The sequence below is a fragment of the Oncorhynchus masou genome, unplaced genomic scaffold, assembly GCF_036934945.1.
Source record: "Oncorhynchus masou masou isolate Uvic2021 unplaced genomic scaffold, UVic_Omas_1.1 unplaced_scaffold_1059, whole genome shotgun sequence".
Classification (NCBI taxonomy): Eukaryota; Metazoa; Chordata; class Actinopteri; order Salmoniformes; family Salmonidae; genus Oncorhynchus; species Oncorhynchus masou.
The window spans coordinates 115,001-128,969 of record NW_027000298.1 but is presented as its reverse complement, the minus strand read 5'-3'; the positions used below and the strand labels follow the sequence as shown (position 1 = coordinate 128,969).

The 13,969-nt window shown below is 43.6% G+C and overlaps 1 pseudogene; it reads right to left on the bottom strand.

Annotated features, from left to right (window-relative positions):
• Window positions 1-77: 77 nt before the first annotated feature.
• The window catches only part of LOC135528930 (cysteine-rich secretory protein LCCL domain-containing 1-like), a 53,862-nt pseudogene continuing 39,970 nt past the window's right edge, over window positions 78-13,969 (bottom strand).

The following is a 13,969-nucleotide window of genomic DNA, read 5'->3' as shown; positions in this document are numbered from 1 at the left end:
GAGACAGAGAGGAAAAGGTGTAATACAATTTAGCTCTGATACCGAGGATGTGTCCCAAATTACACTCTATTCCCTATCTAGGGCACTCCTTTGACGAGGGATACCAGGGCCCTTAGGTCTCTGGTCTCTGGTCAAAAGGAGTGTACTTTAAAGGGAATAAGTTGCCATTTGGGAATCATCCTGAACTGGACAGAAAAAGACAGTGTATTTGTGTAAACATGAGATAGTTATTGCAGTGTGTTCCCAAGCCAACAGACACCCTGACGCCACACACACCCCGACCGCCTAACCAGCACACCGAACCAACACCACACACACAAACCAACACTACACACACACCTAACCACACACACAAACCAACACCACACACACAAACCAACACCACACACACACCTAACCACACACACGAACCAACACCACACACACAAACCAACACCACACACACACCTAACCACACACACGAACCTGCGCCACACACACACCTTTGTAGCAGAGGTTGTCCTTGCATCGTCCTCCATAGCTGGGGGGGCAGGCAGAGCAGGGGGTGCCGTGTTTATAGGGTGCATGACCCCACCAGTTACCCCTGAGGTGACAGGTCAGAGGTCAAGGGTTAGTAGGACATAGGAGACAAGTCTGTTGTGTCTTCCTTTATTTGTCTCCGATCCTCTCCCCTTCCCTGACCTCTCATCTCCACTCCTCTCCTCGTCTCCTCTCTTCAACTTCATCTCTTTAAACCCTAACTAACCCATCGAGTCAGGTGTAACCCCTAACTAACCCATTGAGTAGGGAGTAACCCCTAACTAACCCATCGAGTAGGGAGTAACCCCTAACTAACCCATCGAGTCAGGTGTAACCCCTAACTAACCCATTGAGTCAGATGTAACCCCTAACTAACCCATCGAGTAGGGAGTAACCCCTAACTAACCTGTAGAGTCAGGTTTAACCCCTAACTAACCCATTGAGTCAGGTTTAACCCCTACCTACCCCATTGAGTCAGGTGTAACCCCTACCTACCCCATTGAGTCAGATGTAACCCCTAACTAACCCATCGAGTAGGGAGTAACCCCTAACTAACCTGTAGAGTCAGGTTTAACCCCTAACTAACCCATCGAGTCGGGTTTAACCCCTACCTAACCCATTGAGTCAGGTGTAACCCCTATCTAACCCATTGAGTCAGGTTTAACCCCTACCTAACCCATTGAGTCAGATGTAACCCCTAACTAACCCATCGAGTAGGGAGTAACCCCTACCTAACCCATTGAGTCAGGTGTAACCCCTATCTAACCCATTGAGTCAGGTTTAACCCCTATCTAACCCATTGAGTCAGGTTTAACCCCTATCTAACCCATTGAGTCAGGTTTAACCCCTACCTAACCCATTGAGTAGGGAGTAACCCCTACCTAACCCATTGAGTCAGGTGTAACCCCTACCTAACCCATTGAGTCAGGTGTAACCCCTATCTAACCCATTGAGTCAGGTTTAACCCCTACCTAACCCATTGAGTCAGGTGTAACCCCTATCTAACCCATTGAGTCAGGTTTAACACCTATCTAACCCATTGAGTCAGGTGTAACCCCTATCTAACCCATTGAGTCAGGTGTAACCCCTATCTAACCCATTGAGTCAGGTTTAACCCCTATCTAACCCATTGAGTAGGGAGTAACCCCTATCTAACCCATTGAGTCAGGTGTAGCCCCTACCTAACCCATTGAGTCAGGTGTAACCCCTAACTAACCCATTGAGTCAGGTTTAACCCCTATCTAACCCATTGAGTCAGGTGTAGCCCCTATCTAAGGGTCTTACTTGGGTGAGTAGTTGCAGACCAGGTAAACAGCTTTAGCCAAGTTCTGACCCCACACGTTCATGTTGTAGCAAATGTTGATGGCACAGCCTATCCTGCTGCTGGTGGCCCACACCAACTACACACACACACACACACACACACACACACACACACACACACACACACACGCACGCACACACACACACACACACACACACACACACACACACACACACACACACACACACACACACACACACAAAAACCGAGAGATCAGATGGCGCCTGATAAACATGTTAGCCTTGTTAAGTTAATAATGAGTTACAAGTTTTTAAAATGGTATGTTTCCCCCTATTTTCTGACTTTTGGTTTGATCTGCTGCCTACCTGTGTGTAGTGTGTGCAGACCGGGCCGGAACATCTAAAGGGGCAGTAGGGGTCACATTCCTGGGGGTAAGGGAAGGAATAGTCCTTCACCTCATCATACCAGGCCTGCACATGGGAAGTAGGGGGGCGTGGCCTGGACACAGACATACACTGATACATGTAACTTTTACAAGGACAGGATTATGTTTCAAATGGGGCCCTATTCCCTATGTAGTGCACTACTTTAGACCAGAGCACTATGGCACCCTATTCCCTATATAGTGCACTACTTTAGACCAGAGCCCTATGGGGTCTCCATTCCCAGTAGGGACTGCTTACACTCAGAGCCCTATGGGACCCTATTCCCTATATAGTGCACTACATTTTAAATCCAGAGCCCCATGGGACCCTATTCCCTATGTAGTGCACTACTTTAGACCAGAGCCCTATTCCCTATATAGTGCACTACTAGATCAGAGCCCCAGGCCCTATTCCCTATATAGTGCACTACTTTAGATCAGAGCTCCTATGGGACCCTATTCCCCTATATAGTGCACTACTTAGACTGTAGAGCCCTATGGGACCCTATTTCCTATATAGTGCACTACTTTAGCCAGAGCCCTATGGACCCTATTCCTATATAGTGCTACTTTAGACCAGAGACCTATTCCCTATATAGTGCACTACTTTAGATCAGAGACCTATGGGACCCTATTCCCTATATAGTGCACTACTTTAGATCAGAGCCTATGGGGCCCTAGCATTCCTATATAGTGCACTACTTTAGATCAGAGCCTATGGGGCCCTATTCCCTATATAGTGCACTACTTTAGACCAGAACCCTATGACACCCTATTCCCTTAAGTGCACTACTTTAAGACTAGAGCCTATGGAACCCTATTCCCTATAGAGTACTACTTAGACCAGAGCCCTATGGCACCCTATTCCCTATATAGTGCACTACTATAGACAGAGCCCTATGGCACCCTAGTCTTCTATATAGTGCACTACTTTAGACCAGAGCCCATGGCACCTATTCCCCTATATAGTGCACTACTTTTAGACCAGAGCCCCCTATGGGCACCCTATTCCCTATATAGTGCACTACTTTAGACCAGAGCCCACTATGGCACCCTATTCCCCTATATAGTGCACTACTTTGAACCTTAGAGCCTATGGCACCTTGTTCCCTATATAGGGCAATACTTTAGGACCAGAGCCTATGGCACCCTATTCCTAGATGATGCACTACTTTAGACCAGAGCCCTATAGCACCCTATTCCCTATATAGTACAACTTTAGCCCAGAGCCCTATGGCACCCTATTCCCTATATAGTACAACTTTATTAGAGCCCTATGGCACCCTTATTCCCTATATAGTGCACTACTTAGACCAGAACCCTATGACACCCTATTCTCTATATAGTGCACTACTTTAGACCAGAGCACTATGACACCCTATTCTATATAGTGCACTACTTTGACCAGACCCTATGGCACCTATTCCTATATAGTGCACTACTTTAGACCAGAGCCCTATGGCCAGGGCCAATAGTAAATAAGGTGCCATTTGGAACGTTGAGAGTTCTCACAGATATGCAATGGTTTTTGTGTTTCCATTACTCAATACAAACATACAATATAATATACTGAAAATATGTCTTTATGGGGATGCAAATGTTGTTGCCTGCGTTGTCCTGTAATACAGCAAAAATCAATGTCATGTTTCATTTGTTCACCGATCAATCAATGAATCATTCAACCATGTCCCTGTTTACCATCCCCAGTGCGCTCCCAGATTCTGCCCTATCTGGGGGAGCAGACCCCGCCCGGACCGTGTTCCCAAAAGACAAGTCTCAGCCCACTCCTCGCCGTACGCTTAACTCTGTGTCCCACTCCTGCAGAGAGGGAGAGAGAGAGACAAGAGACACGTTTACAGGAAGCCCAGTTCTGATCTGCTTTCCACTAATTGGTTCTTTTGACCAATCACATCAGATCTTTTCACATCAGATCTTTTTCAGAGTTGATCTGATTGGTCAAATGTGAAAAATAAGATCATGAAATGAGTTTTAACACATCATTTGCAGACAACACTCCACAGAGTACACTGATGACACCAGGACTATACTCCACAGAATACAATGATGACAACATAGCTATACTCTACAGAGAATACTGATGACAACATATTTATACTCTACAGAGTACTGTATACTAGAGGTCGACCGATTCATTGGAATGACCGATTCATTCCCAAAGATCGGAAAGCTGCCGCGGTCATCTCCTCTTCAAAGGGGTGACACTTCCAGACCCAAATTCTACAGACCTATATCTATCCTACCCTGTCGTTCTAGGGTCTTCCAAAAGCCAAGTTAACAAACAGATTACTGACCATTTCGAGATCTCACCGTATTCCCTCTCCGTTATGCAATCTGGTTTCAGAGCTGGTCATGGGTGCACCACAGCCACGCTCAAGGTCCTAAACGATATCTTAACCGCCATCGATAAGAGACATTACTGTGCATCGACCAAGGCTTTCGACTCTGTCAATCACCACATTCTTATTGGCAGACTCGACAGCCTTGGTATCTCAAATGACTGCCTCGCCTGGTTCACCAACTACTTCTCTGACAGAGTTCAGTGTGTCAAATCGGAGGGCCTGTTGTCCAGACCTCTGGCCGTCTCTATGGGGGTGCCACAGGGTTCAATTCTCGGGCCGACTCTCTTTTCTGTATACATCAATGATGTTGCTCTTGCTGCTGGTGATTCTCTGATCCTCCTCTACGCAGACGCACCATTCTGTACCATTCGCTACACTCGCATTAACATCTGCTAACCATGTGTATGTGACAAATAAAATCTGATTTGACCATTCTGTATACTTCTGGCCACTCCTTGGACACTGTGTTAACTAACCTCCAGACGAGCTTCAATGCCATACAACTCTCCTTCCGTGGCCTCCAACTGCTCTTACATGCAAGTAAAACTAAATGCATGCTATTCAATTGATCACTGCCCGCACCTGCTCGCCCATCCAGCATCACTACTCTGGACGGTTCTGACTTAGAATACGTGGACAGCTACAAATACCTGGGTGTCTGGTTAGACTGTAAACTCTCCTTCCAGACTCTCATTAAGCATCTCTAATCCAAAATGAAATCTAGAAAAGGCTTCCTATATCGCAACAAAGCATCCTTCACTCATGCTGCTAAACATGCCCTCGTAAAACTGCCCATCCTACCGATCCTCGACGACCGGTGATGTCATTTACAAAATAGCCTCCAATACCCTACTCAACAAACTGATGCAGTCTATCACAGTGCCATCCGTTTTGTCACCAAAGCCCCATACACTACCCACCATTACGACCTGTACGCCTCCTCGCTGGCTGGCCCTTCCTTCATACCTTCCGCGCCAAACCCACTGCTGGGTTATCTACAAGTCTCTGCTAGGTAAAGTTCCCCGCCTTATCTCAGCTCACTGGTCACCATAGCAGCACCCACTCGTAGCATGCGCCCCAGCAGGTATATTTCATTGTTCACTCCCAAAGCCAATTCCTCTTTGGTCGTCTTCCTTCCAGTTCTCTGCTGCCCATGACTGGAATGAATTGCAAAAATCTCTGGCTGAGACTCACATCTCCCCACTAACTTTAAGTACGCTGTTAGAGCAGCTTACAGATCACTGCACCTGTACATAGCCCATCTATAAACAGCCCATCTACCTACCTCATCCCCATACTGGTATTTATTTATTTATTTTGCTCCTTTGCACCCCAGTATCTCTACCTGCACATTCATCTTCTGCCGATCTACCATTCCAGTGTTTAATTGCTATATTGTAATTACTTCGCCACCATGGCCTATTTATTCCCTTAACTCAATAAAATGCAAATTAATTACTTAAAAATCATACCATGATTTTCTGGATTTTTCATTTTGGATTCAAGTCTCTCACAGTTGAAGTGCACCTATGATAAAAATTACAGACCTCTACACGCTTTGTAAGTAGGAAAACCTGCAAAATCGGCAGTGTATCAAAAACTTGTTCTCCCCACTGTATGTATGTATAGATGTATATATAGATATATGTATTGAGAGAGATGAGACTAAACCCAGGAGTGTTTTCCCTATTGATTGAGGTTTTTTAAAAATTGCAAATGTGAAGCAGGCTGTTATCCCTTTAAGCAATGCCTTCCTTCTAGAGTTGGGACTAGAGAGGGGACTAGAGAGGGACTAGAGAGGAGACTAGAGAGGAGACAAGAGAGGGTTGTAGAGAGGGGTGTAGAGAGGGTTGTATGGGGGTCTAGATGGGGTCTAGAGAGGAGACTAGAGAGAGACAAGAGAGGGTTGTAGAGAGGGGTCTAGAGAGGTTACTATAAGGGGGACTAGATAGGGGTCCTAGAGAGGGGTCTTGAGAGGGTTGTAGAGAGGGGGTCTAGAGGGGACTAGAGAGGTTACTATAGAGGGGGTCTAGAGAGGGGTCTAGAGAGGGGACTAGAGAGGAGACAAGAGAGGGGGTCTAGAGGGGGTCTAGAGATGGGACTAGAGAGGGACTAGATAGGGGTCTAGAGACGGGTCTAGAGAGGGGGACTAGAGAGGGGACTAGAGAGGGGACTAGAGAAGGGACTAGAGAGGGGTCTAGAGAGGAGACAAGAGAGGAGACAAGAGGGTACTAGAGAGGGGACTAGAGAAGGACGAGAGGGGACTAGAGAGGGGGGACTAGAGAAGGGACTAGACAGGGGACTAGAGGGGTCTAGAGAGGGGACTAGAGAGGGGTCTAGAGAGGGGGTCTAGAGAGGGGACTAGAGAGTGTACTATAGAGGGGTCTAGAGGAGACAAGACAGGAGACAAGAGGGGACTAGAGAGGGGACTAGAGAAGGGACTAGAGAGGGGACTAGAGAGAGGGGACTAGAGAAGGGACTAGAGAGGGGACTAGAGAGGGGACTAGAGAAGGGACTAGAGAGCGGACTAGAGAAGGGCTAGCGATTGGTCTCAGCTCAACTCTCTTTCAGTTTGCCCTTTTCTCCTCTGTTCTGCGTTATGAAATGCAAGTCTAGTCTGGTCAGAAGCCAAAAATATCAGGTTCCATTTCTGGGGTTTTTGTGGGGGACTGTAGAAAACAGGTGATCATCTAACTGCGACATTGACCTACATTCTGGCTACTTCACAATATATTTTTAAACACATGGAGTTGTAATTATTTTAGAGTATATGCGTTACTTCAAACGCACACCGTTACTTTCACCTTTGAGTGTGGGACACCCAGTCCCTGACATTTGTCGAAATTTGAGTGTGTGTTTGTGTGTATGTGTGTGCATGTGTGCGTGTGTGTGTGTGTGTGTGTGTGTGTGCATGTGTGTGTGTGTGTGTGCTTATTTTTGTGTGTGTGTAAATCTGGCTGAAGGTTTCAGAGCTTAAACATTTCACATATTCAGCTCTGGAAGTCCCACAGCACAGCCATCACTAACCCTTACTGTAAATCTACACCAATACCAGCCATCACTAACCCCTACTATAAATCTACTCCAATACCAGCCATCACTAACCCTTACTGTAAATCTACACCAATACCAGCCATCACTAACCCCTACTGTAAATCTACACCAATACCAGCCATCACTAACCCCTACTGTATATCTACACCAATACCAGCATCACTAACCCTTACCCCGACTGTAAATATGCTCAATACCAGCCATCACTAACCCTTACTGTAAATCTACACCAATACCAGCCATCACTAACCCCTACTGTAAATCTACACCAATACCAGCCATCACTAACCCATACTGTAAATCTACTCCAATACCAGCCATCACTAACCCCTACCATAAATCTACACCAATACCAGCCATCACTAACCCTTACCCCTATTGTAAATCTACACCAATACCAGCCATCACTAACCCCTACTGTAAATCTATTCCCAATACCAGCCATCACTAACCCTTACTGTATATCTACTCCAATACCAGCCATCTTACCCTTACTATAAATCTACAACAATACCAGCCATCACTAACCCCTACTGTAAATCTACACCAATACCAGCCATCACTAACCCCTACTGTAAATCTACACCAATACCAGCCATCACTAACCCATACTGTAAATCTACACCAATACCAGCCATCACTAACCCATACTGTAAATCTACTCCAATACCAGCCATCACTAACCCCTACTATAAATCTACACCAATACCAGCCATCACTAACCCTTACCCCTATTGTAAATCTACACCAATACCAGCCATCACTAACCCCTACTGTAAATCTATTCCAATACCAGCCATCACTAACCCTTACTGTATATCTACTCCAATACCAGCCATCACTTACCCTTACTATAAATCTACAACAATACCAGCCATCACTAACCCCTACTGTAAATCTACACCAATACCAGCCATCACTAACCCCTACTGTAAATCTACACCAATACCAGCCATCACTAACCCATACTGTAAATCTACACAAATAGCAGCCATCACTAACCCTACTATAAATCTACACCAATACCAGCCATCACTAACCCTTACCCTTACTGTAAATCTACACCAATACCAGCCATCGCTAACCCCTACTGTAAATCTACTCCAATAACAGCCATCACTAACCCCTACTGTAACTCTACTCCAATACCAGCCATCACTAACCCTGACCTGTACTGTAAATCTACACCAATACCAGCCATCACTAACCCCTACTGTAAATCTATTCCATTACCAGCCATCACTAACCCTTACTGTATATCTACTCCAATACCAGCCAGCACTTACCCTTACTATAAATCTACAACAATCCCAGCCATCACTAACCCCTACTGTAAATCTACACCAATAACAGCCATAACTAACCCCTACTGTAAATCTACACCAATACCAGCCATCACTAAACCTTACTGTAAATCTACACCAATACCAGCCATCACTAACCCTTACCCCTACTGTAAATCTACTCCAATACCAGCCATCACTAACCCTTACTGTAAATCTACACCAATACCAGCAATCACTAACCCCTACTGTAAATCTACACCAATAGCAGCCATCACTAACCCCTACTGTAAATCTACTCCAATACCAGCCATCACTAACCCCTACTGTAAATCTACTCCAATACCAGCCATCACTTACCCTTACCCCTACTATAAATCTACTCCAATACCAGCCATCACTAACCCTTACTGTAAATCTGCACCAATACCAGCCATCACTAACCCCTACTGTAAATCTACACCAATACCAGCCATCACTAACCCCTACTGTAAATCTACACCAATACCAGCCATCACTAACCCTACTGTAAATCTACACCAATACCAGCCATAACTAACCCCTACTGTAAATCTACTCCAATACCAGCCATCACTAACCCTGACCTGTACTGTAAATCTACACCAATACCAGCCATCACTAACCCCTACTGCAAATCTACTCCAATACCAGCCATCACTAACCCTTACTGTAAATCCACACCAATACCAGCCATCACGAACCCTTACTGTAAATCTACACCAATACCAGCCATCACTAACCCTTACCCCTACTGTAAATCTACTCCAATACCAGCCATCACTAACCCTAACTGTAAATCTACACCAATACCAGCCATCACTAACCCCTACTGTAACTCTACTGCAATACCAGCCATCACTAACCCCTAATGTAAATCTACTCCAATACCAGCCATCACTAACCCTTACTGTAAATCTACTCCAATACCAGCCATCACTAACCCTGACCAGTACTGTAAATCTACACCAATAGCAGCCATCACTAACCCCTACTGTAAATCTACTCCAATACCAGCCATCACTAACCCTTACTGTATATCTACTCCAATACCAGCCATCACTTACCCTTACTATAAATCTACAACAATCCCAGCCATCACTAACCCCTACTGTAAATCTACACCAATACCAGCCATAACTAACCCCTACTGTAAATCTACACCAATACCAGCCATCACTAAACCTTACTGTAAATCTACACCAATACCAGCCATCACTACCCCTTACCCCTACTGTAAATCTACACCAATACCAGCCATCACTAACCCCTACTGTAAATCTACACCAATAGCAGCCATCACTAACCCCTACTGTAAATCTACACCAATGCCAGCCATCACTAACCCCTACTGTAAATCTACACCAATACCAGCCATCACTAACCTGACCTCTACTGTAAATCTACACCAATACCAGTATCACTAACTCCTACCGTAAATCTACTCCAATACCAGCCATCACTTACCCTTACAGTACAGGTCAGGGTTAGTGATGGCTGGTATTGAGTAAATTTAAATCTACACCAATACCAGCCATCACTATCCCTTACTGTAAATCTACACCAATACCAGCCATCACTAACCCTGACCTGTACTGTAAATCTACACCAGTACCAGCCATCACTAACCCCTACTGTAAATCTACTCAATACCAGCCATCACTAACCCCTACTGTAAATCTACTCCAATACCAGCCATCACTAACCCTGACCTGTACTGTAAATCTACACCAATACCAGCCATCACTAACCCTTACTGTAAATCTACACCAATACCAGCCATCACTAACCCTGACCTGTACTGTAAATCTACACCAATACCAGCCATCACTAACCCCTACTGTAAATCTACTCCAATACCAGCCATCACTAACCCCTACTGTAAATCTACTCCAATACCGGCCATCACTAACCCTGACCTGTACTGTAAATCTACACCAATCCCAGCCATCACCATCCCTTACTGTAAATCTACACCAATAACAGGGTTTAAAATATACCCCCACTCCTTCCCTCAATCACATCTCCCCAGAAACAACCTCTGTTCTCCACATTAGTCCTGAGTGTAACACCTGCCCAGCAACAGTAACTACCAGGATGTCTGCTGGGGGCTGGATTAACTCTGTTACATAGCAGAAAGTTGAAGACTTATATATATATATATATATATACACTATTTATGACCAGAGCTCATACCATTTGGGACGCAGACCCAAGAGTTGACAATGACAAAAACGATGAGAAGAGATGAGATGGGAAGAGAGGAGTACACATTACACAGTAACACATTAACACAGTAACACATTACACAGTTACACATTAACACAGTAACACAGTACACATTACACATTACACAGTAACACAGTAACACAGTAACACATTACACAGTAACACAGTAACACAGTACACAGTAACACATTAACACAGTAACACAGTAACACAGTAACACAGTAACACATTAAACAGTAACACAGTAACACAGTAGCACATTACACAGTAACACAGTACACATTACACAGTAAGACATTAACACAGTAACACATTACACAGTAACACAGTAACACAGTAACACAGTAACACAGTAACACATTACACAGTAACACAGTAACACAGTACACAGTAACACATTAACACAGTAACACAGTAACACAGTAACACAGTAACACATTAAACAGTAACACAGTAACACAGTAGCACATTACACAGTAACACAGTAACACAGTAACACATTAACACATTAACACATTACACAGTAACACATTACACAGTAACACAGTAACATATTACACAGTAACACAGTAACACATTACACATTACACAGTTACACATTACACAGTAACACATTAACACATTACACAGTAACACAGTAACACAGTAACACAGTAACACATTACACAGTAACACAGTAACACATTACACAGTAACACATTAACACAGTAACACAGTAACACAGTAACACATTACACAGTAACACAGTAACACAGTAACACAGTAACACATTCCACATTAACACAGTAACAAAGTAACACATTAACACATTACACCGTAACACATTACACATTACACAGTAACACAGTAACACAGTAACACAGTAACACATTACACCGTAACACATTACACATTACACAGTAACACAGTAACACAGTAACACAGTAACACAGTAACACATTAACACATTACACCGTAACACATTACACATTACACAGTAACACAGTAACCCAGTAACACAGTAACACATTACACAGTAACACATTACACAGTAACACAGTAACACAGTAACACAGTAACACATTACACAGTAACACAGTAACACATTACACATTCCACAGTAACACAGTAACACAGTAACACATTAAACAGTAACACAGTAACACAGTAGCACAGTAACACTGTAACACAGTAACACAGTAACACAGTAACACATTACACAGTAACACAGTAACACAGTAACACAGTAACACATTAACACATTACACAGTAACACAGTAACACAGTAACACAGTAACACAGTAACACATTAACACAGTAACACATTACACAGTAACACAGTAACACAGTAACATATTACACAGTAACACAGTAACACATTACACATTACACAGTAACACATTACACAGTAACACATTAACACATTAACACATTACACAGTAACACAGTAACATATTACACAGTAACACAGTAACACAGTAACACATTACACATTACACAGTAACACAGTAACACAGTAACACATTACACAGTAACACATTACACAGTAACACATTACACAGTAACACATTACACATTACACAGTAACACAGTAACACAGTAACACAGTAACACAGTAACACATTCCACAGTAACACAGTAACACATAAACACATTACACAGTAACACATTACACAGTAACACATTACACATTACACAGTAACACATTACACAGTAACACATTACACATTACACAGTAACACAGTAACACATTACACAGTAACACAGTAACACATTACACAGTAACACAGTAACACAGTAACACAGTAACACATTACACAGTAACACATTACACAGTAACACATTACACAGTAACACAGTAACACATTAACACATTACACAGTAACACATTACACAGTAACACAGTAACATATTACACAGTAACACAGTAACACATTACACATTACACAGTAACACATTACACAGTAACACATTAACACATTACACAGTAACACATTACACAGTAACACATTACACAGTAACACAGTAACACAGTAAAACAGTAACACAGTAACACAGTAACACAGTAACACAGTCACATAGTAAAACATTACACAGTAACACATTACACAGTAACAATATTGCCCAGTACATAACCCAGTACATAACCCAGTACATAACCCAGTACACAACCCAGTACATAACCCAGTACATTGCCCAGTACATTGCCCATTACATTGCCCAGTACATTGCCAAGTACATAACCCAGTACATTGCCCATTACATAACCCAGTACATTTCCCAGATCATAACCTAGTACATAACCCAGTACATTGTCCAGTACATAACCCAGTATATAACCCAGTACATAACCCAGTACATTGCCAAGTACATAACACAGTACATAACCCAGTACATTGTCCAGTACATAACCCAATACATAACCCAGTACATTGCCCAGTACATAACCTAGTACATAACCCTGTACATTGCCCAGTGCATAACCCAGTACATAGCCCAGTACATAACCCAGTACATAACCCAGTACATAACCCAGTATATTGTCCAGTACATAACCTAGTACATAAACCAGTACATTGACCAGTGCATAACCCAGTACATAACCCAGTACATACCCCAGTACATAACCCAGTACATAACCCAGTAGATAGCCCAGTACATAACCCAGTACATAACCCAGTACATAACCCAGTATATTGCCCAGTATATAGCACAGCACATAGCATAGCCTGGATGTGAAATTGATAGTGTTTGCACTGCGGCGTAGGCCCCGACCACACCCCGGCAGCATGGGGTTTGTGGTTCTAAACCCTGGGCC